At 38.1% G+C, this 23,008-nt stretch overlaps 1 pseudogene; it reads left to right on the forward strand.

Annotated features, from left to right (window-relative positions):
* The first annotated feature begins 1,872 nt into the window (after nucleotides 1–1,872).
* Nucleotides 1,873–22,541, forward strand: LOC145805528 (cellulose synthase-like protein G3; annotated as a pseudogene).
* Nucleotides 22,542–23,008: the final 467 nt, after the last annotated feature.

Below are 23,008 nucleotides of genomic sequence, written 5' to 3' on the forward strand. Positions count from 1 at the left end.
AATTAATTTTTAATCTACTTAGCAAGCCATTGTACAGTGTCTACACGTAAGAAATCATAGGACATGTCCCAACAAAAATCTTATGATACTTTCACTGAACTTAAAATTTTTTACTAATTGACAAGACTGCCAAGCAGTCCCGTTACAGAGCCCGATTTATTTATGCTTGAATTTGGCTCGAAATCCAAAATGACGTTGTTTTGGATTTCAATTTTTTTTTTTTTTTTTCTTTCTTGCTGGAAGAACAAGAGAAGAAGGAAAAGAGGAAGCAGAAGAAGAAGAAGAAGAAAAGATAAGAGGAAGAAGAAGAACTTGAAATTTTTATTTTTTTTTTTATTTTTTTATTTTTCTTTTCTTCTTCATCCCACTGCCTTCTTCCTTCCATTCTCTTCTGCCTTCTTCCTTCCCTTCCCTTCCCTTCCCTTCTTCCTTCCGTTTTGAACTTTCAATTGAGAGAGTTATTGAATCAAAATAAAAAACTAAAACTAAAAAAAAAAAAAAAATCAACAAACCCATCAAAACCACAGAGAGAGAGAGAGAGAGAGAGAGATCAAACCAAAATCCAAAATCAAACCCAAATCCAGATCATTAACAACACCACCTTCATCAACATCATCACACAAAAATGAGTGGAGCTGAGAGAGAGAGATCAAACCAAAATCCAAAATCAAAAATAAAACCAAAATCAAACCCAAATCCAGATCATCAACACATCCAGATCCACTAGAAAAAAAAAATACAGAAAACAGAGAAAGTGGCGATCGGCGACGATCACCACCATCAGTTCCACGGCTTCCCTGCACTGATCGAAGGTTTCTCTCTCTCTCTCTCTCTCTCTCTCTCTCCTCTCCTTGCTCTCTCTCGCCTCGCCTCTGTAACAGAAGAAGGAAGAAAAAGAAAAAAAAAAATTTGAAACCCAAAACAACGTCGTTTTGGATTTCAAGCCAAATTCGAGCCATTAATTTCGGGGCCTCAAACAATTTTCGACTGCCAAGTTGTTGGTTGTCTCACCCTCATATGATAAGACTACAAGTTTGTTTGATTGTTTGTTTATTTTTTAATTTAACTTTGAAATTTTTAGAACAATTATCTAAAATTTTATTTTTTTAAACATAAGGATAATGATAATTTAAAAATTATATTATTTCTATTTATTTGCCTATCTATTTATTTATTTATCGATATTTTTACTACAAGTTGTAATCAATAATTTTCTCAGTGAATATTTTGACCACGTTAACTCGTCAGTAACGATAATCATCTATTGACAATAGTTAATGATTGATAATAGTATGTGAGAATATTGTAACCATAATGACTATATTCATTAAACATATCCTTGACACTAAAACAAAATAACCACTGAATTTAATACCATATATACCTATAAAAATGAATTTATCATTAATTTTTTCTTTTTTTTATTACTATGGATTTTTGTAGTAACTCTTGTGCAACTAATGTGGTCACCGCGGCCAAAACCATGTAAATAGTTGTTCATTAGACCACCTCACATCTAGAAGAGAGATTTTGATTCTCTCAATAAATTTTTTTATATCATTTTATATGATTAAAGTGTATCATTGAAATTTAAAATTAACAGTTATAATTAATTTTTTTTTTAATTATTTTTTATTTAAAATAAAGATATGTTGTGAATTTTTAAGTATCATTGATTATGAAAGGAAAATCTCCATTCTGAACTAATCATGTAGTAGAGAGAGATATTTTGAGTGAATGATAGGGTAGATTGGAAAGAAGAATTCTCTACCTACCTAGATGACTAAAAATGTATCATTTATAGCTTGATACACCTCTATATTTTTAATCACCTCCGTATTTTTTTAATTTTTTTGAATCATGTTATAGATGATGTATGAAAGCATGAAGGCAAGGGTGGAGAATGTAATTGAGAGAGCGAAGGTTGGGGATGAGTACATCACTAACCAACAACAGTGTGAGGCTTTCAACAAATGGACTTCTCAAGGATTTACTCGCCCAGACCATCATACTGTTATTCAGGTGAATCTACCATTCTTATCCAATTTTACTGTCTCTTTCATTTTGAATTTTTTTTAATGTTTTGTTTGGATCTTAAAAGTAATTTATAAAAAGGAATAGAAAAGTATAAGGGGGGAAAATGTTGTTTGGCAGGGATGGAATTAAGATTTCATAATCAGAGGGGCTAAAAGAAAAATAATTTTTTTTCACCATGTACACAAAACACATATATGTATGTATATATGATATATAAATTATATATACATAAAAAAATTAAAATACCATAGAAGCAATTTCTAATATGATGAATAAGTTTTTTTTTTATGTAAAATAGAAAGAAAATTCAAGATAGAAGAAGAATGACATATATATTTTTTATACTGGGGAACTACTTTATATATAAAATGATATATATATATATATATATATATATTTAAAATTCTATGACAAACAATAATATTTACAAAAATAGAAAAGTCATGACCCCCATAATTTTCTCCTAATTCCGGCCTGATTGAGGGTGAAAGTGGTGCTTGATTTGAGATAGTAATTCCTCGGCCAAGTCTACTTAATTTAAGAGTAAGCAAATTCGGGGGAAAAAAAATTATATTTTTATAATTTAATCTAGGATTATTTGAAAACACACACTTTTAAAACTGTGTTTACTATAGATAAATTATGATATTTGTGGTGTTAATTACTACAAATGTCATAACTAAATTATTTTCATTTATAATTAAAAAAAACATAATGAGTCATAACCAAATACATATAAAGCATAATCAAAATAATCATCACAATAAATCATAATCGACATCACAATAAATTGTAACCAATAGTTATAACTAAACACTAGGGATAACAAGAGCTCATAATTAAGTTAATTAACACCACAATAGATTATAACCAAAAATTACAAAAATCATAACTAAACATATATTATAGAATTTTCTTTTAATATATTATATGAGATAAAATAACACACTCTTAAGATACAAATTTAATCATAAACTTTAATTGGATGTGGTCTAAGTTTGACACTAGCTTCACATCAATGTGTTTACAATCACAACACCTCTGTAATGAATAGCAAGCTTTGTTGGAGATTGGGAGAGACAAAGACATCACAGGCGAATCAATGCCAAATCTTATGGGGTAATTACCAATTAGACTTATTTACTTTTATGTTCTAATTGAAATTTTTCACTATAAAAATAAGAGATTGATAAATTTATCACTATAAATTTATTTATAAAAATAAAGATATTGATAAATTTATCACTATAAATTTATTCATAAAAACAAGAGATTGACAAATTTATCAGTTGATAAATTTATTAATAAGACTTAATAGATAATAAGTCTAAAAAATAGGACCTATTAATAATTTTTCCAAATCTTATCTATGTATCGGCTGGTGCCCTCAATGCCCTTGTAAGTTTTTCCTTCTCCTTCTCAGCAATTTTGGGTATGGCATACTCATCTGATGGCTTTCATGACTTTATTTTTGTTTTGCCTAACAAAATGAAATATATATATATATATATATATATATCAATTCATAATGATGATGTCACGTGATATTTTATTGAAAAATGCAATCCTCCTAAATAAATTTATATTGAATTAATTATGAAAATGACATAGTAGTGATAATTTTGTATATAAAATATCATTTTGATGGGTGTTAAGTTTTAAAGTAATAGGCTCACAACTCAACTCATCATTTTGTACATATTTTGCATGGGTTTAACTTATTTCAAGTTGGCTATTTCAACTTGAAAGAGTATTAGGGCTTGTTGGGTTCATTTTAGAATCGATTTTGGTAATTCGAATTATTCATTTTTTAAAATTCGTTAAGTAGACTATTCATATAAAAAATCAAAATGATCGAATATCAATAGTTATATATTTAAATTAAATTTGTATTATAAATAATAAATTGATAATCTTTTCCTTCTTCTTTTTCCTTGTATTTTGATTGAAGAAACTCAATTACATCGAAACAGAATCAAGCAGATTAGCGAGCTCTAATCGAGTGTGCCTGACCCAATCAAGAGGGAGGGAACCCCTAAGCCCAGCTCTAGCAACCCAATGAGCCACACCATTTGCCTCTCTTGGGCACCACTTGAAGGACCAACGTCAAAATGAATGATTATTTTTAAAATTATATTTATCGTTTATTTTTTAAAATAAATATGATTTAAATTTATAGTCATCGATATTCAATTATCTTAATTTTTTACATTAATATTCTTCTCGACAAGTCTTAAAAAACGAATGATTGGGATCATCAATATCGGTTTCAAAATACATCTACCAAGTCTAAATACTCTCTCAAATTAAGATGACAATTTGAGAGAAACCAAATCACGTATATATTTTATGTTTGTATATCATTACACTATTTTATCCGCATTTTAAAAAAAAAATTCTTTTTCTAGAATTAAGATTTCGTCCCAAAAACATACTAATCCCTCTCTTATGCTTTCATAGCTTTTAAATTTTTTAAATTAAAAATTAAATGATGTGATTATAAATAATAAGATTAGGAGACATTTTTTAAGGCAAAAAATTCCAGCTCCTTTTCCATAAAGTTTCACATTGCATATGTACTATAACAATCATTTGTCCAGTCACCTCTGAATAGAAGTGAATGGCCCTGCTGAGAGAGATTCAATTACGAATGATCGATGAGCATATTTACCTAAGGAAAATCATCAAAAAATGCGCGAGACCCCAGTAAAACTCACCCCCACCGACCCCCAGTGCCACGTGGCACTGCGGGATTGGAAGAAAAAAAAAAAACAAACAGAAAATTGACCAATGAAGGCCCGTCACGTCACTGGGGGTCGACTCTCAGTGGAAGTCGACCCCCAGTAGAGGTCTGTAGCAGCGTTGGAAAATCATTTAGAAATCAAATTTTTATACGAGAACTTATTATTTAGATTAAAAGTATGAACTATAATAATGAATAAAACTTAAAATGATGGGTCAGAGCATATACCAAAAAAAAAACTGTACAGTTAATTATCTCTTAAATCTTCTTTTGTAAGATTAAAATAAAGCAAAATCTTTAAGATTCTAAAACAGCACTTTTAAATTTACATCTAAGTGAATTGTTATATACCATTTATTGATTTGTTAAAGAATGAACAAATTAAGACCCAATTTTGTGGTGTCTTAAGACTGACATCATTTAACATAAAACATATATATAGGTTGCTTCAAAAATAAATAAATAAATAAATAAAAGCTAAATTATGAAAACACCTTTGGAAATTTTCTTAAAATACGGATTGATCTATGTGGTTTGAAAAATTACAAATATTCATTTATTAGAGTTTTTTATTTAACAAAATTAACTGAAAAAATAAAATTCTTAAATGCTCTCTTATACAATGATAAAATTACCTGAATTAAAATAAATTTATAACATCATTAAAAATTATTAATTGACTTGATGTTTTATTAATAAAATGGACAATTTATAATGAAATTAGAAATTTCAAAGGACAGATATAATTTCCAGAATTACAAAGACAAATTGTATTTTAAGCAAACTTCAAAATATGTATGTATGATTTATCCACAATAATAAATAAATAAGTTGTTGATAATTTTTTTTAATTTTAAGTTTATTTATTTATTTTAAAGGTTCGAGTATCAACAATCATGACAAATGCTCCTATAATCCTGACCCTAGATTGTGACATGTATTCCAATGATCCCCAAACACCTCACTGCATGTTATGTTTCTTCTCAAACCCTAAACTTAGGCCCAATTTAGGGTATGCTCAATTTCCTCAGATCTTTCATGCGCTCAACAAGGACGATATTTATGCTTGTGAGTTTAAAAGCTTGTTCCAAATCAATCCTGTGGGACTGGACAGCCTGCTAGGCCCAAATTATGTTGGGATTGGATGTTTTTTCTCTCGCCGAGTCTTTTTTGGAGGCCCATTATCTTTTCTGGCACCCGAAATCCTCGAATTGAGGCCGGACCATGTTGTAAGGAAGCCCATCCAGGCCCAACAAGTATTGGCATTGGCGCACTACGTTGCAGATTGCAAGTATGAGGACCAGATTAATTGGGGTTCCAAGGTGTGGGGGCATATTTTTGTAAATGACAACACGTGGCCAAGGTGGCACCAAAGCTCCAGCCGAGATGCCACGTGTCCTGGTCATGGTGCCGAGGTGATCTCGGCTAGGCCGAGGTTATTTGCAGAGATACCGGAATTCAAGATGAACGGATAAGGATCAAGAATCCTAGAATAAGGGAGCACTTCAGTCTGGATAAAGATAAATCTCTTAGGGAGTTTATCTTTATCTAACTGGGGGTCCAAGATAGGCATTGAGCTAGAGTCCATTGAAGCTAGGCTTCTACAAGGACCAGGTTAGTGCAAGCTATAAAAGAAAGGCACCCTCATGGATCTAAGGTACACTTTCTGTATCTTGGCTAGTGGGTTAAGCACTGTTTGCTATCTTTGAGAGATAATTGAGTACTGACTTGATCGTCGGAGTGCCCCCGGCTGGACGAACAGCCGTCAGAGTCTTATATTTCTATGATAAGTTGTTCAGGCGCAAGCTCTTTTGCCGGTGTTCTCCGGCTAAGTACCTGTTTAGCAGTGTGGTTAGAAATCAACACACACAATTTGGCGCTGTCTGTGGGAAAAAAAGGAGAATAGATGGCCAACGACGGACAAAAAGAGAAGATTAGGGACGACATCCCTACTGGAAGTGGTAAACACTTTGACCCTAACGTAAAGGAGGATAACTGCAATAAAAAACCTCGGGATAAGAATCTCGAAGATAAAGACATCGGTCAAGAGGAAGACATACTAAAGAAGGCAGACCGAGGCGAGTATTATAATGAGAACGACCTCCAGGTATGGAAAAAAAGATGCCTGCGGAGGGATGGCGAGCTAAAGGGAATGGCGAACAAATTGGCAGACCTACAATCAGTCGTCAGTTTCATGATGCAGAATAACGTTATGCAGCCACCATTTCCGTTACAAGGCACGTCGATTCCGGCAGCCAAGAACGATGCCTAGAAAGGGGGGCAGAAGACAATTCCTACAGTCCCTCAGCGTAACAGGACAAAGGAACATTCTCACCGACCTTCACGGGAGGTCGGGCGGGGAGAGTCGATGAAAGAAGAGTCTCAGAAGACACATCGTACCAAAGAAGCCTACACCAAAGGACATCAGTATGTTCAAGAGAAGGAGATTTATTTCGACACGACTAATGGAGGGAGGTCCAAGAGGACTCATAACGACACCAGGAGTAACACACCAAAAAGGCTGAAATCTGTTGATAACCAAGCTCCTGGATGGACCAAGGAGGATTTGAGCGATTACCTCTAGAGGAAGTGACAAGATGTCGAGGTAACCTCTCTGGTCAAGCTAAGAACACCATTTTCGGTAGAATTAGACAAATTTGAGGCCCCGAAGAGGTTCTACATGCCGAGATTTCAGATATACAATGGTAAGTCTGATTCTAACTTTCACGTCGGCTTGTACCTGAACTCAATGACACTGTACACCAGGAACGAGCCGTTGCTCTGCAAGGTGTTCCTCTCATTCTTTGGGGAAATCGCATCAGACTGGTTTCACAAGTTGCCGAAAGAAACTGTGAAAAGCTGGGAAGGCCTGGCTGAGATGTTCGTAGCCAGGTTTGTGACAAACAAACTACAGCCGTTGAGGGTGGATTTCCTGATGGCTCTGAGAATTAGCGAGGATGAAAGGCTCAGGGCTTACGCCAAGAGGTATTATGAGGTGTTCAACCGAATACCAGGGTGCAACCAAGAGGTGGCGATCGTGTCTTTTAAGAATAGCCTGAATGATGACTGTCTGCTCTGAAAATCACTGGCAAAGACACTGCCAAAAAGTATGGACGAACTCATGGCCAAGATCGAGAAGTATGCGAGAGCCGAGGAAGACATAGCAGGGACAAAGGCATCAAAACAAGAGAAGAGAAACAGCTCGCCGAAGCGAGGCCGAGGTAATACTAGATATAGCAAGCAAGAGACAGGACTAAGGGCTGCACAGGCAGTCATTACCATATTCCAAATTCCGATTTACAAAGTCCTAGAAAGAATCAGGAATCAACCCTACTATAGAGCACCAGAGAAGATTTCAGGTGAATTTATGGAAAGAAGTCTGGGGAAGCGCTGTGCCTACCACAATGAGGACGGGCATCTGACTCAGGGGTGCAGAGCCCTAAAAGCACATTTGGAAGATCTGGTAAGACAACGTCATTTAAGGGACCTAGTAGATAAGGCCAGAACAATGGAAGAATAAGTGAGGCTGCCTTAGGCACCAGCACCACCACCTCCACCAGCACCACAACCACAAGCAGGCGGACCTCGAGTGATCAATGTGATTCACTCAAAGGTCAATGAGAATGAGATACGTGGGGAAACTCAATAGGTGAAACACTTACAATACGTGTATCATGTCCGGCAGAAAAGACCTAGGGCAGACGAGCACCAGGGACCAATGGTGTCCTTTATTGAAGACGACATAGACATAGTGCAGCATCCACACAACGATGTCGTGGTAATATCCCTCAAGGTTGGAGAGTGCCAGGTAAAGCGCATTCTAATTGACCAGGGCAGCTCTTGTGACATCATATATGCCAGATGTTACAAGGAGCTTGGTCTTCACCAAGATGATCTGGAGCAGTCCAATGGTCCAATAGTTGGGTTCAACGGAACGCCGACGTGGCCCCTGGAAGTAATAAGTTTGGAGGTGCAGGCTGGCACCAAGAAGGTAAACGCAGAATTCACAATAATTGACACCCACTCCCCTTACAATGTTATCCTGGGAAGGCCATGGCTGCATGCAATGGGGGTTGTTCCCTCAACACTGCACCAGCTGTTGCGGTTCCCAACAGAGCATGGAATTGAGGAAGACAGAGAAGATCAAGTGCCGGCAAAGAATTGCTCCATGGAAGCAATGAAATCCACCTGCAACATACGAGAAGCAGAGGTAGTAGAGATTGAGGACGAGGACATGGAGGTCCTGGAGGACGTCGGTAAGGAACCAACCTAGAAGAGTGAGGAAGCCCTGAAGAAGATCCTAGTCCAGCAAGGAGACGAAGAGCTTTTCTTCCAACTCGGCTCAGGATTGACCGAGGATGAGGAAAGTGAGTTAGAAGCCTTCTTATGAGCAAACATTAAGGTGTTAGCCTAGACGCCATACGAGATGTCTGGCATTGACCCCGAGATCACTTGCCATAGACTGAATGTTGACAGGTTGGCTAAACTTGTCATTCAATGAGCTAGAAGACCGACTTTGATGCATGTTGAGGCAGTAGAAGATAAGGTGGATAAATTGCTGGAGGCCAGAGCCATTTGAGAAGTAAACTATCCAACATGGTTGTCAAACAAAGTTGTTGTGCAGAAGAAAAATGGGAAGTAGAGGGTCTGCATGAATTTCACCATCCTGAATAAGGCTTGTCCCAAAGACAGCTTTCTACTCCCCAAGATTGACCAATTGGTGGATGCCACTTCAGGGCATGGAAGGATGAGCTTCTTGGACACTTACAAAGGGTACCATCAGATCCATGTACCCCCTCAATGAGGAGAAAACTGCATTAATCACCCCAAAAGGGCTGTATTGCTACAGAGTGATGCCTTTCAAGTTGAAAAATGCAGGAGCAACTTACCAGAGATTGGTAACTAAGATGTTCAGACATCTAATAGGCAAAATAGTGGAGGTATACATTGATGACATGGTCATGAAGACCAAAGAGCCTGAGGATCATCTGGCCGACCTGAAAGCAATCTTTGATATCCTGGGGACATTTCGGCTCCGACTCAATGCGTCGAAGTGCGTATTTGGAGTTGGGTCAGGAAAGTTCCTGGGATACTTATTTACCAGAAGGGGCATTGAGGCGAGCCCAAATCAGATCAAGGCCATCTTGGGCTTGAAGAGCCCGATGTCGGCAAAACAAGTGCAGATGTTGACTGAAAGGACCACAGCCCTGAATAGGTTCATAAGTAGAAGTTCTGACAAATGCAAACCTTTTTTTAGTTTAGTGAAGAAGGCCACAGATTTCTTGTGGACAGAAGAGTGCAAAGTCTCCTTGGCCAACTTGAAGAAATACCCGACCACAATTCCAGTGCTCCCAAATCCAGTATCTGGAGAGGAACTATTCTTGTACTTGGCGGTTTCGGAGTATGCAGTAAATGCAATAATAATCAGAGAAGAGAAATGAGAAAAAAAAGGTAGTATACTACGTAAGTAAAACCCTAGCGGATGCAGAGACCAGATACTTACCCTTGGAGAAACTGACACTGGCCTTGGTAATAGCCTCCAAGAAACTGAATCATTACCTTCAAGCCCACAAGATTATGGTATTAACTGAGCATCCTTTAAAGTCCCTGTTGTAGCAAGGAGACCTGACCGACAAGATAGCCAGATGGGTAGTGGTGTTGGGCCAATACGACCTGGAATTCAGACCCAGAAAAGTAATCAAAGGCCAGGTTCTGGCCGACTTCGTGGCCGAGTTCACATCTGGCGCCATCCCACATCGGGCTCCGTTGAGCCGCGGTTTAGGATGTCCAGGTGAACAAGAATAATCCTAGCTGGGGATAGCAGAACAGAAGGAAGAAGAAAAACTCAAGCTCTACGATATTTACATTGGCGACTCCTTCCGTTTGTTTGTTGATGGGAGTTCAAATCGTCAGGGAGCAGAGATAGGAGTAGTGCTGGTATCGCCAGAAGGGCGGACGCTGGAACAATCAATTCGTTTGGGGTTCAAGGCCTCAAACAACGAAGCAGAATATGAAGCATTGATTGCAAGATTGAAGTTGGCAGCTGCAATGGAAGCCGATGAGGTGGTGGTCTTCTGTGACTCCCAGCTTATCGTCAACCAGGCAATAGGCGAATACGCAGCCCGAGATAAAAGAATGATGGCCTATGTAAAGGAGGTTGTCAGACAGGTAACCATATTCCAAGATTGCTGACTACAACAAGTTAGCCAATATGACAACAGCCATGCTGATGCCTTGGCTAACCTAGCTAATGCAATAAAATCAGGAAAGACAAGGACAATAATGGTTGACTATTTGTCAGGCCCAAGTATAGAACCACTGAACACGGAGTATGAAGCAATCTATGTGGAGATAGGACCAAGTTGGATGGATGCGATATTAGTGTTCCTTAGAGATAGGAAATTGCCAGATGATCACAAAGAAGCACACAAGATCAGACTGAAGTGGGCAAGGTTCAGTCTGACGGCAGAAGGACATCTCTACAGAAGATCTTTTACTGGTCCCCTTTTGAGGTGTGTGCATCCTTCACAAGTTGAAGACTTCCTGTATGAAATACACAAAGGAGTATATAGAAGCCACGCTAAGGGCAGGTCACTTGCTCATATGGCCATTACTCAAGGGTACTGGTGACCCTATATGTAGAAAGAAGCTGAAGTTTATGTTAGAAAGTGTGAGAAGTGTCAAAGGTTTTCACCTTTGATACATCAACTAGCAGCAGATTTAAACCTAGTGTCCAGTCTTTGGCTATTTGCCCAGTGGGACATAGATCTTGTTGGATAAATGCCTCAAGCGACTGGACAGAGAAAATTCCTGCTGGTAGCAATAGATTACTTCACCAAGTGAGTAGAAGCAGAGTCCCTTGCAAAGATTCGAGATGTTGCAACAATGGCGATAATTGCAGACAATGGCACGTAGTTTGACAGTAAGCTAATCAAGAGCTTTTGTGCAAAGTACAAAATCAAGAACTACTATTCCATTCCAAGCTTCCCCCAAAGCAATGGTCAGGCAGAAGTATCCAACAAGACTATCTTGAATGGGATCAAGAAGAGGCTGGAAGCAGCCAAAGGAAAATGGGTAGATGAGTTACCTAATGTACTTTGGGCATGTCGGACTATGCCGAGAAGATCAACTAGGGAATCCTTATTTGCCATGACTTATGGCACAGAGGCAGTAATCCCATTAGAAGTCGACATCCCAGAGATCAAAACCCAGGGAGTAGAGAATGGGACTAATGAGGCATTATTGGCCCGAGACTTAGACTTGTTGGAAGAAAGAAGGGAGAGAGCAGCAATTCGACTGGGGGCATACCAGCAGCAACTTGCTAGGGCTTACAATAAGAAGGTCAACCCAAGAGAGTTTCAAGTTGGGGACCTCGTCTTGAGAAAGATAGTCGGCAACAAGAAGGATCCCAGAGAAGGAAAGCTGGGCCCAAATTGGGAGGGGCCTTATAGAATCATCTCAGTCGCCGGCAATGAGGCATATTGGCTTGAGGACAGTGAAGGCAAAGAGTTGCCAAGACCTTGGAATACTTGCAGCTTGAAGTTTTTCTATCATTAGATTTTTGTTTTTTAAAGTTTTTTGTTATTAGTCGAAGTAATAATAAAATTTTAGCTCAATTTTTTAATTTCAAACTTGTGTAATGCGACTGGCCAGTCCTGTGGTGATATTTCTAAGTGAAACATGACGAATAAATTAGACTTATTATATGGCAGAGTTGAATTATACTTGCATATAATAGAGTTGAACTAAGTTGGCAATGTTTCTAAGTGAAACATGACGAATAACTTAGACTCATTGTATGGGAGAGTTGAATTATACTTACATATAATAGAGTTGAACTAAGCTGGCGACATTTCTAAGTGAAACATGACGAATAACTTAGACTTATTATATGGCAGAGTTGAATTATACTTGCATATAATAAAGTTGAACTAAGTTAGCAATATTTCTGAGTAAAACATCACGAATAACTTAGACTCATTATATGGCAGAGTTAAATTATACTTGCATATAATAAAGTTGAACTAAGTTGGATTAACCTAGATTTGCTATGCAAAATCGAACTCAGATTGGAACCAAGTGCGTTTCAGTAAGATTAACAGAGAAACCAAGGTTAAGAACCTCGGCTAGTCTTTGTTTGAATCTCACTTTGGCAACAAGTTCATAGGCACATGCTTAATGTGAACATAAGTGAAACTGAAGTTCACATTAAGGGACAGAGAACTGGAGAATGATGAGTAAAAGTTTAAAGTGCTTGGGACTTGGGGTTGAAATGTTATAGATAAATTCACAAATTAGAATTAGTTTAACACTTGTTGAAATTTTCAGAAAAATTTACAAGTTGAAGTTAAGCCGAAGTCTGGATAAAAGACAATAAGTGAAATTGAAATGACAAGTTTAAAACAACACTTGTGAAAATATTTTTATAATGTTTTCAAGTGTTAAGCCAAGGCCGAGATAAATAATAAAGAGGTTATGTCCGATGTATTGTACTCTGAAGAGGTCATAGATAAAAGTGTACTTAGAAGATATATCCGAGGTATATTATCCCAAGAAGATTACACAGTTAAGGTGTACTTTTGAAGATATGCAAAAATATTCTAAGTATGGAATGGTACATAGAAGAAAAGAAGGCACACATTCAAACACTTGGAAGAAAATGGAAAGACTTGCATTCAGATAAGAAAGATGTTCAGATACAAAAAGGCACTTCGGCCTGGCATAGGAGATTACTTGTTCATTTACAAAGACTAAAGAGGAACATTGGCCAAATAAAAGCTAACATCGTTCAAAAAGCAAAAACTACAAAGCACAGAAATAGAAGTTGTTAGTGAAGACTACTCGGCGTCGGTAGCAGGATGTGCCTCAGAAGACAATTGGGAAATCTTCCTGGCAGCCTTCTCAGCCTCGAGCTCGGCTTCAATTTCTTATATAGTTTGATCGAGGTTCTTCTTGGTGATAGGCACCTCGGGCATAGTCTTCTTGGGGGAGGCACTTTTTGAGACCTCGTCCTCCTCATCCTGAGTCAAGTCCAGGACTTGCTCATTCAGAGTTGGGGACTTGGCCCCAGTAGAAACTTCAGCATCAGCTGCCACCTTGGCCTCTTTATCTTCTTCTTCCTCTTCATATTCTTTTCCTGCTTTTTTCCTCCAGCCTTAGCTTCAGATTGGCTTGAAGCGGGAGGGAATGACACTACAAGTCGGCCTTCATCATGAAGAGGAGAATCCTTAGGGACAGCCAACTCCTTCAGAGCAGCCATCTAACCAAGGGTGTAACCCTTGTTACATGCCTGTCTAACTTGTTTTTTGTACTCCTCGAGGACATCGGCTGCCCCCTCGGCATAGGCCTTCTCGTCCGCCGCTTTGATTTCGGCATCTTTTATGACCAAGGCACTTCAGAGTTTTGCTTAGGCTTCGGCAGTTTTTGCTTCGGCCTCTTTTTTTTCGGCTTTGAGAACCTCAACAACAGCCTCTGCAGCACCTGTCTTTTCCTCAGTTTCATCTTGGGCTTGTTTAGCTGCCTTGGCCTGATCTAGCGAGACTTTCATCTTGGCCTCAGCATTGTTTAAGGATTTAAGCAAGCCAACAGCCTCCTTTGTCTTGCGGACTAGCTCTTTCTTCAAGTCCTCAACCTACATCGCAAAGGAGTGGGCATGCTGGATCGCCTAGAAAAAGTGGAATGAACAAAGTTAGCAAACTCTTTTAGTATGAAAACAGAGAATAAAAAGTATCAAGTGTTAGGAGTTTACCAATACAGAATGTTGCACCATTAGAGCAAAATTTTCATATTCGCTAACCTCGGCTATATAGTTGAGGTCATTGGGAAGGAGCAATGCCGTGGAGAGGGCAACGTCGACCTCAATGTCAGCAGTGCTATCACCGGTTCTGACTGGCTTATCCTCGATCATAATAGATGGGGCCCAAGGATCATCAGCTTTGAGTGAACCCGAGGTGGCTACAGAGTCCGACCTTGGCTTCTTTGACTTAGCATTTTCAAAGGGGTCATCCTCAATAGGTCTCTTTTCGGCGACGGAGCTAGTTTTCTCAATCTTGGCAAGCTTTGAGATTGGAAATGTATCTTCAGATTCAACTTGGGTGAAAGAGGCTTTTGCCTTGGCCCTCTTTACCCTTTTTTGCTTTGGTTTGGGTTGGGATTGTGAAGTTGAAGATTGGGCTGTGACAACACCAGGGATGTCGACTAGAAGGTCTTCAACAACAGCCTTGTTGCGTCCCATCTCATCGGCAGTAGTGGCGACTGTGACTTTTGTGCCAAAGTGGATTGCTGGAAGTGCAGCGGGTGGGTTGGCTGGATCGTAAGCCGACGTCTCAGCACTTTGGCATTTTTGGCTACGAGTTCTGCCAGCAGGAACAAGAATGGGAACTCGGTGACGACGTTGACGCTGCACTGGAGGAATCAGTTGGGGAGCAGATGTTGATGGCTGCTTTGCTGGGTCAGAGGTTGAGGCTTGGTCAGGCCGTGGTGATGAAGTGGTAGGAGGAGTTATTGCTGAAGGTAGAGATTTTCTTTTCTTGGGGACGTCGGGTAGAGTGGATTTGTAGGTCGGGATGTAGTTGAGCAGCAAAGAGACCTTGCACTGATTCACTGTTAAGCCTAGAAGCTTCTTGAAATCTTTGCTGGGGTAGAAGGATTTGCGGAAGTCTTTTGGTGGCTGAGGAAGAGCTGCAAGTAAAAAACAGACGTCAGAACACATAAAAGGAACAAAGTAGTAAGGACTTGAAAACAGGTAAAGTGACACTTGGTTCTTACCACTACCCTCTTTAAGACTGATCGGCTCAAAGGGTAGAGGTTGTCATGACCCAAACCCGCCCCTATGGGTTTAGCACCGTAATCGGCCAGTAATCAGTGATTATCAAAGGCCTGCTTAACAGTAAAGACAGTAATACAGAGTACAGGGGCTGGCAGAAACCAAAACAGTAATAAAATAAGTCCAATAAGCTATGACAGTCTGTATGTAAAAAGACTTTTTATAAACAAGCCACAAGATAACCAAAACATATATACATACGTCACAGATACAAACATTCAGGTTAGGGACCGAATCCCTAATTAGCACAGTACAGTACAAGTCTCATGCAGTCTATACAAAACAGAAACAGAAAGGGAGAATCTAAAACACCCCAAGGCAGCCATAGCTTGACCACACTTGGAACCTCACAGTGAGGCACAATGGTTGGCTTGACAAAAAGGGAGTTAACCCAACGCTCCTAGCTCCGGTCCGGTGCCTGGACACCTACATATAAATATAAATAGTGAGCTAAAGCCCAATGAATAACATATGCGTAAAGGGGTTAAGAATGAATGTCCTTTCAGTCATTAAACAGTCATATCAGTCATTTAGAAACCATAGCAGTTATATGTGGTACATCCAATAGCAAAACAGTACAGTAGGTCTTAACAGACCGAACAGTCAGTTGATGGCCATCATATCAGTAAACAGTAGTGCTTCCAAACATGGGAATCGACAGAGATCTCTGTAACAGTAGCAGTAACAATACAGTAACAGTAAATTGCTATGGATGCCACGAATACAGTTCATAAATAGGACAAACATTCATTCCGTAAGAAATATCATTGCGAAAAGCAGTACAGTTGATCATTCAGAAAGTATTCAAAATTGAACATATCTTTACAACATTGTTACTCATAGAGTACTGGGCTACAGAGAGGCTAGAGAGCATCCTCGGATGCCAACCCTACACAGTTACAAAATGAACACACATTAAGTTACGCACTTGGGAATCAACAACTTAGTCCCTAACTTGACTCGGTGTGGTTCTACGTCAATATCCTCATTAAGACGCCTTAACTAGGCCTAGGAATGCCTACGATGGAATGAAGATACAAAGATGCACTTTAAAATACTTTTCAAAATTTGCTGAAACAGGGGTCCACGCTCGAGCGTGGCTTTCTACGCTCGAGCAGACATGTAGACAAAGGTGCTCCGCTCGAGCGTGACTTCCTTCGCTCGAGCGGACTACAAACTTCATGAAAAGTACTGGATGCATGCAATTCACGCTCGACGGATGCTCGACCTCCGCTCGAGCGTGAGACACAAGTCCTCGCTCGAGCGTGCATTCCCTCGCTCGAGCGAACTGTAAACACATGCAAAGTACTGGATACACGTATTTCAAGCTCGAGCGTTACTTTCCCTACTCGAGCGGGATGCATGTACTCAGATTGTACGCTCAAGCGTGAAGTCTTACGCTCGAGCGTGGGTCCAAAATTTGGAATTTCCAGATTGAACCTCCAAGCTCAAATTCAACATTTAAAGCATCAAATTTGATTCTTTTGGGCCAATTTTCTGGAAAACACTTTAAAACTCATAATATGACATGTTTCAAAGATCAATTTGCAAAATCAAGGCCCAAAGGTAGTTCAATTAAACACAAATCCAAACAAAACTTCATGAACATAATGTATATGTAACATGCAAGTGTTCAATTGAAATCAAAGCTTCAAATACTTGACCAAATGAGTCAATTCACTCAAAAACATGATGAATTCATGGACCATAGCTAGAATATAGACATGCATGTGAGGATTTCCATGAAATCAACCTCAAAACTCAACAATGTGTACATGCATGCATGATTTAGCTACTCAAATCAACTCTTTAATTTAATTCTTGACCTTAAGCTCCTATTCCTCCATGAATCATGCAAGAAATGATTTGAATTCATAAACAAGAAGGTAAATATCCTACCTTAGGTCTTCAATTTTAGGTATAGAAGCTCAATTATGCAATCAACCTTCACATCTCCTAAGTCACCAGGCCAAATCTCACTTGAAGCTAAGTTTTCTCCTCACTCACTCTTTCTCTCGGTTTTGTCTCTAGAGATGAACAAGTATGATGCATCAAAAGGCTCCAAAACAATGTTGTAGGTAGTGGCCCACTAATGGCAAAAGGGTAATAAACATAACTAATGTAATTTAATGTTATTTAATCTAATTTAATCATTCCAAATCAAATTTAAATTAAATATATCATAAAATCACATAAATCCTAATTAGCATAAAATATCGATCAATTTTAGATTCAGTCGCCGATAAGTCCTTCAATTTACAGTTCGAAACTTAAAACACGAACAGATCATTTAGCAGTCAAACAGATAGAAATGCATTTAAACTAATACACTCAATCAATCAGTTCGGAATTTCAGTGTAATCAGTTAATTATCATGTTCAGTCACAGTTTAGCAGTAATCAGAGGTGAGGGTTGTCACAGAGGTGGAGGTCATCATCTGGTAGGAACTCCCAGTTGCCCGAGACAATGAAATAATCATCTCCAGCACCTTTGTTAGAGTTTGGGAGGTCGGCGATGAGTTTGTACTCAGTGGATCTCGGCTTAAGGTAATAGATATAGCCTTTTTCGGATTTTAGGCCACACATAGTGTAACAGTACTGGATATCGGCTAGAGTTATCCTAGCGTTCTCTCTACTAGCTAGGGCAATTATACCGTTAATGACTCTGTAATAGCTAATGGCCAGCTACATTGGGTAAAGTTTGTAATAATGAAGGACTTGGCAGAAGAAGATGTTGAGAGGGAACCTAAGTCTACACTCTATGAAGGCCACCACAGGAAAAAGGCATAGAGTCCCCATCAGGCATGATGGAGTCCTCCTCCCTTGCCAGCCTAAGGTGAACATCGGCTGGGATGTAGAACTCTGTCCAAAAGTACTCTAGTTTGCCCGGGTTATCTACCCTCCACCTGAACATACCCATAACGTCGGCTAAAGGGGAAGGATGCAGGATTTCAGAAGAAAATGGTTTGTTTGGGTTTAAAGACCTCAGCTAAACCCCAAACAGGTAATGGGGCAAGGGTTTTTCAAGATCTAGGGGAATTTGTTTCAATTTTCCTAAAGGATAGTAATTTCTATCAAAACCCAAGCCTAAATCTATGTGGAAATAGAGAATTGAAGGCAAGAATTTGGCAAATGCAACAAGGAAACATAAAAAAGAGCATGATTCAGACTCAAGAAAACGAATAGAAATTCAAGAACATTGTACAAAATGTGTGTAGATGTGTAAAGCCAACTACAGTGACAGAATAACAAATGTGTGAGTAGTATGTATAAACACACACCCAGAAAGAGATTGGATAGAAGCAAAATCACAAACATACATGATGAAATTCGAAATACAAGCAAAGATTCAAGAACATGAACAGATTCATAATGGCAGCATACAAGCGTAAACAAAGTTTGAAGTAAGTCAAAAACTGAAAGGAGGGGAAACAGTGACTTACCAAAAAGAATAATGCCGGTGTGAGGTACGCCAAAATCAGATGATGGTGGTGCGTGGAGCAGAACGGTGAATGCCTTGCCAGAGGGGAAGAACAGAGCACGTTACAGAAGCTTCAGAGAACGAAAATGGTGGTTTTTTGTTTAGAGAGAGAAAAAGCTTGAACTCAAAGGGAAAATGAGGATGCAAAAGTGAAGAGACTGAAAGAGAGAGTGTTTTTGTTAAAACACGAAAAGGCGGCAAAATTACATTGAATATGCCTTAGACGACGTGCTTTTTAGGCGGCGTGCGTAGACGCGATGCGACCTGATGGCGCGTGTCAGGTACAGGTCAATAAGGAAAAAACGCGTGGATAAAACGGTTGAGAAACCGTGCGTGACAACTCATGCGCAAATAGAACTCTTGGAGTTCTTGATTTAATGAAGCAAAGACCTCAGCTAGGAGGGTGATCTCGGTTAAAGAAATTAAAAACCTTGGTTCTTGGTTCTTGGACGTTGGTAAAGCAGAATGTAGTCTTGGACAGATGGAGCCGACGTGCGATGACCTTGGTAATGAAGAGGTAGAGTAAAGTTTTTAGCCAACGTGCTATTTGGACAAACGATATAGGTTCCATCACCTCAGGATGCTGAGGTAATAAAACCTAGGGGACAGTTGTGGGGGCATATTTTTGTAAATAACAACACGTGGCCAAGGTGGCACCGAAGTTCCAGCCGAGGTGCCACGTGTCCTGGTCATGGTGCCGAGGTGATCTCAGCTAGGCCGAGGTTACTTGCGGAGATACCGAAATCCGAGTTGAACAGATAAGGATCAAGAGTCCTAGAATAAGGGAGCACTTCAGTCTAGATAAAGATAAAGCTCTTAGGGAGTTTATCTCTATCTAACTGGGAGTCCAAGATAAGTATTGAGCCAGAGTCCATTGAAGCTAGGCTTCTACGAGGACCAGGTTAGTGCAAGCTATAAAAGAAAGGCACCCTCATGGGTCTAAGGTACGCCTTTTGTATCCTGGCTAGTGAGTTAAACACTGTTTGCTATCTTTGAGAGATAATTGAGTACTGACTTGATCGTCGGACTGCTCCCGGGTGGACGAACAATCGCCGGAGTCTTATCTTTCTGTGACAGATTGTTCGGGCACAAGCTACTCTGCCGATATTCTCCAGCAGAGTACCTGTTTGGCAGTGTGGTCAGATATCAACACACACACAAGGTAAGCTAAAAGCTTGTTAATTAAATTTGAATTACATATATATTTTTTTTTTGTGGATAAATCACACTAACATTTACTGAAGTTTCAAAAAATATATATAATAAGTCTCATAAATTTGATTTATTAAAATTGAGTTTCCCTAGGTTGTGTTTGAATTATGAATTTACGTACAGGTTTATAAAGGAAATGAAAAGATGAAATAAATGTGTATGAGATATAAGCTTTTTTTTTTTGTTTCTGTCGCCTTTTCCTTTTCCTTTTCCTTTTAAATTCCTACCCAAATTCATGATTGAAATACAACCCTAAGGTTTTTAATTCACATAACAATTAACGCCTTTTTTATCGGTAATTGGTTAGTCATATGTATGAAAAAATGATACTGTTATGTCTTTTACATTGAAATATATATATATATATATATATATATTAGCATGTTTATTATTTTATCTTCACAATATGTGCACTAATTTTTGTTCCTTTAACCTTACTAAAAAAGAGGTCGATATATACGCCAAAACTGATTTCTCTAAAACTCAGAGAAGATAACTGTAATTTACATAACACTTTTTTAGAATTTACATAGCATTATTGCATGTTAAGCCCACAATGGGTAAAAATAATAAGGATAATAGACTAAGTACCCTCTATCCCCAAATATCTATGATCCTCTCTCCTAATCCACTCACAATTATTAGATCATGTAAGAATTTTGCAATGTGAAAATTTCAATAAATATTCAACGACTGTGAGTGAATTGAGATTAAGGGATAAGGATGTTTGGAGCCAAAACATATTAGCACATTTTTGTTTGGGTACATTGCATTGATCTCCACTAAGGTTGAGAGAAAATACAAGTTCAATAATTTTGACATAATTACATTTATTTCCTTTTAGTAAGGTTAAAATGACTGAAACTAATATCCCTTTTGACATAATTACATGCTCTTGTCTTTGATCTAGGGGCAGTTTTGTTTGTTTGTTCGCTGGATCTGCCTCCTTTTGGTCTGTTATGTTTTTAGTCTTTTTTCTTTCTGTTTTTTTTTTTCCTCTCTTAAGTTGGTGCCTTGCCGACTTCTTGCACAACCTTGAAGCTACACAGATTGTACTCTTTTGGTGCTATGCTATGTCGGTTGCACATGATTTGCTTGTTCTCATGTGCCAATCTAGTTGGGATGTGGGATCAGCGCTATGATACATCTCACCGTTTAGCTCCCTTTTTGTATTCTCTTTCATATCTTTAATAAAAATTTCTTTGTTGTTCAAAAAAAAAAAAAAACTGAAACTAATGTAAATTGTGTGAACACACAAAGATAAACAACGTAAAATATACATTTCAGTGTAAAAGATTTGTCGTAGTCTTTTTTCATCTATATGATTAACAAATTTTTGATGAAAACACGATTAAATATTATGTGAATTAAAATTTTAAGGGAGTTCATTGTAATTATATCAAACTCATGAGATTTTATTGTATTTTCTTCAAATCTCAACAGATGTAGTATAAGGTTTTTTGTTTTTATACTTTTCTGTTATTCTATTTTATGTATGGAAACTAACCCCAAATTGTAATTAAACTAATGTTACAGGTTTCGGATAACTAGTTTTTCTTGTACATTTTTCTATTTATTGGGAGCTATGGACAAGATTGTCTTGACTACATCTTAGCCAAAGGAACATTTCAAAGGTGGTGGAGTGATCAAAGGATGTGGATGGTGAGGGGAGTCACATGTCACATGTTTGGATTAACAGAATTCGTATCGAAGTACTTAGGCATTGCCACACAGGGATTCTATGTCACCAGCAAAGTAGTAGACAATGAATAGGGCAAAAGGTATGATCAAGGGACATTTGAGTTTGGAGTTGAGTCGCCCATGTTTGTGTCACTAGCAGTAGCAGAAATAATCAATTTAATCGCGTTTGTTGGAGGGTTGATCGGAGTTTTAAGGGGCATGAACTCACAGGGATTGTTTGGTCAATTGTTGATTTCAGGTTTTGTGGTGTTGAATTGTTGCCCAGTTTATGAGGCTATGGTGTTGAGAACTGATAAAGGAAGGATACCCACTAAGACTACCATCATTTCCACATTTCTTGCATGGGCTCTATACACAGCAGCTTCTCTTATACTAAAGATGTGAAATTAAAGGGGGAGTTGTTATATTGTTTTACTTTAATTTTATAGAAAATGAAGAGATAGAGAACTTGAATTGCATGTAATCCTGATTAACTAGGGATATAATTTGGGGAATACTAGTTTATTGTAAACTACGTGATTTTGTCGGCATTATTGCCTATTTGAGATTGTGTTTGGCCTTGTGAATCATAATATTAAAAAAAAATTAAAAATGTTAGATACAAACAATCTGAGTGAACTAACATTTTAGTTCCCAAAAAATAAAAATAAAAAAAGAAGAAGAAAGTGAACTAACATTTGGTGATTATTGCCTATTTTGCGGTGTTAGTGATCCTAACATTTTGTCGCAATTCATGAGTACCTTTGACATGGGCATTCTCTGATCTACTGCTAATAATGAATGTGTATGAAATGTGTATAAAGAAGTATTTTATGACATTAGGAACTAAGAAAAATAATAAGAGTATTGTTATTAATGTCCAAAAATTAGATCTGTTTTCTAAACTCAGTGATGTGTTCAGAAGATAATTAGTTGATAATTAGAGAATATTTAATTATCAACCAATCATTTTTTTGACACATTACTGAGTCTAAAAAATAGACTTATATATTATTTTTCAAGTAACAATA

Source organism: Camellia sinensis, chromosome 13 (genome assembly GCF_055761805.1).
Source record: "Camellia sinensis isolate YWXY chromosome 13, ASM5576180v1, whole genome shotgun sequence".
NCBI lineage: Eukaryota > Viridiplantae > Streptophyta > Magnoliopsida > Ericales > Theaceae > Camellia > Camellia sinensis.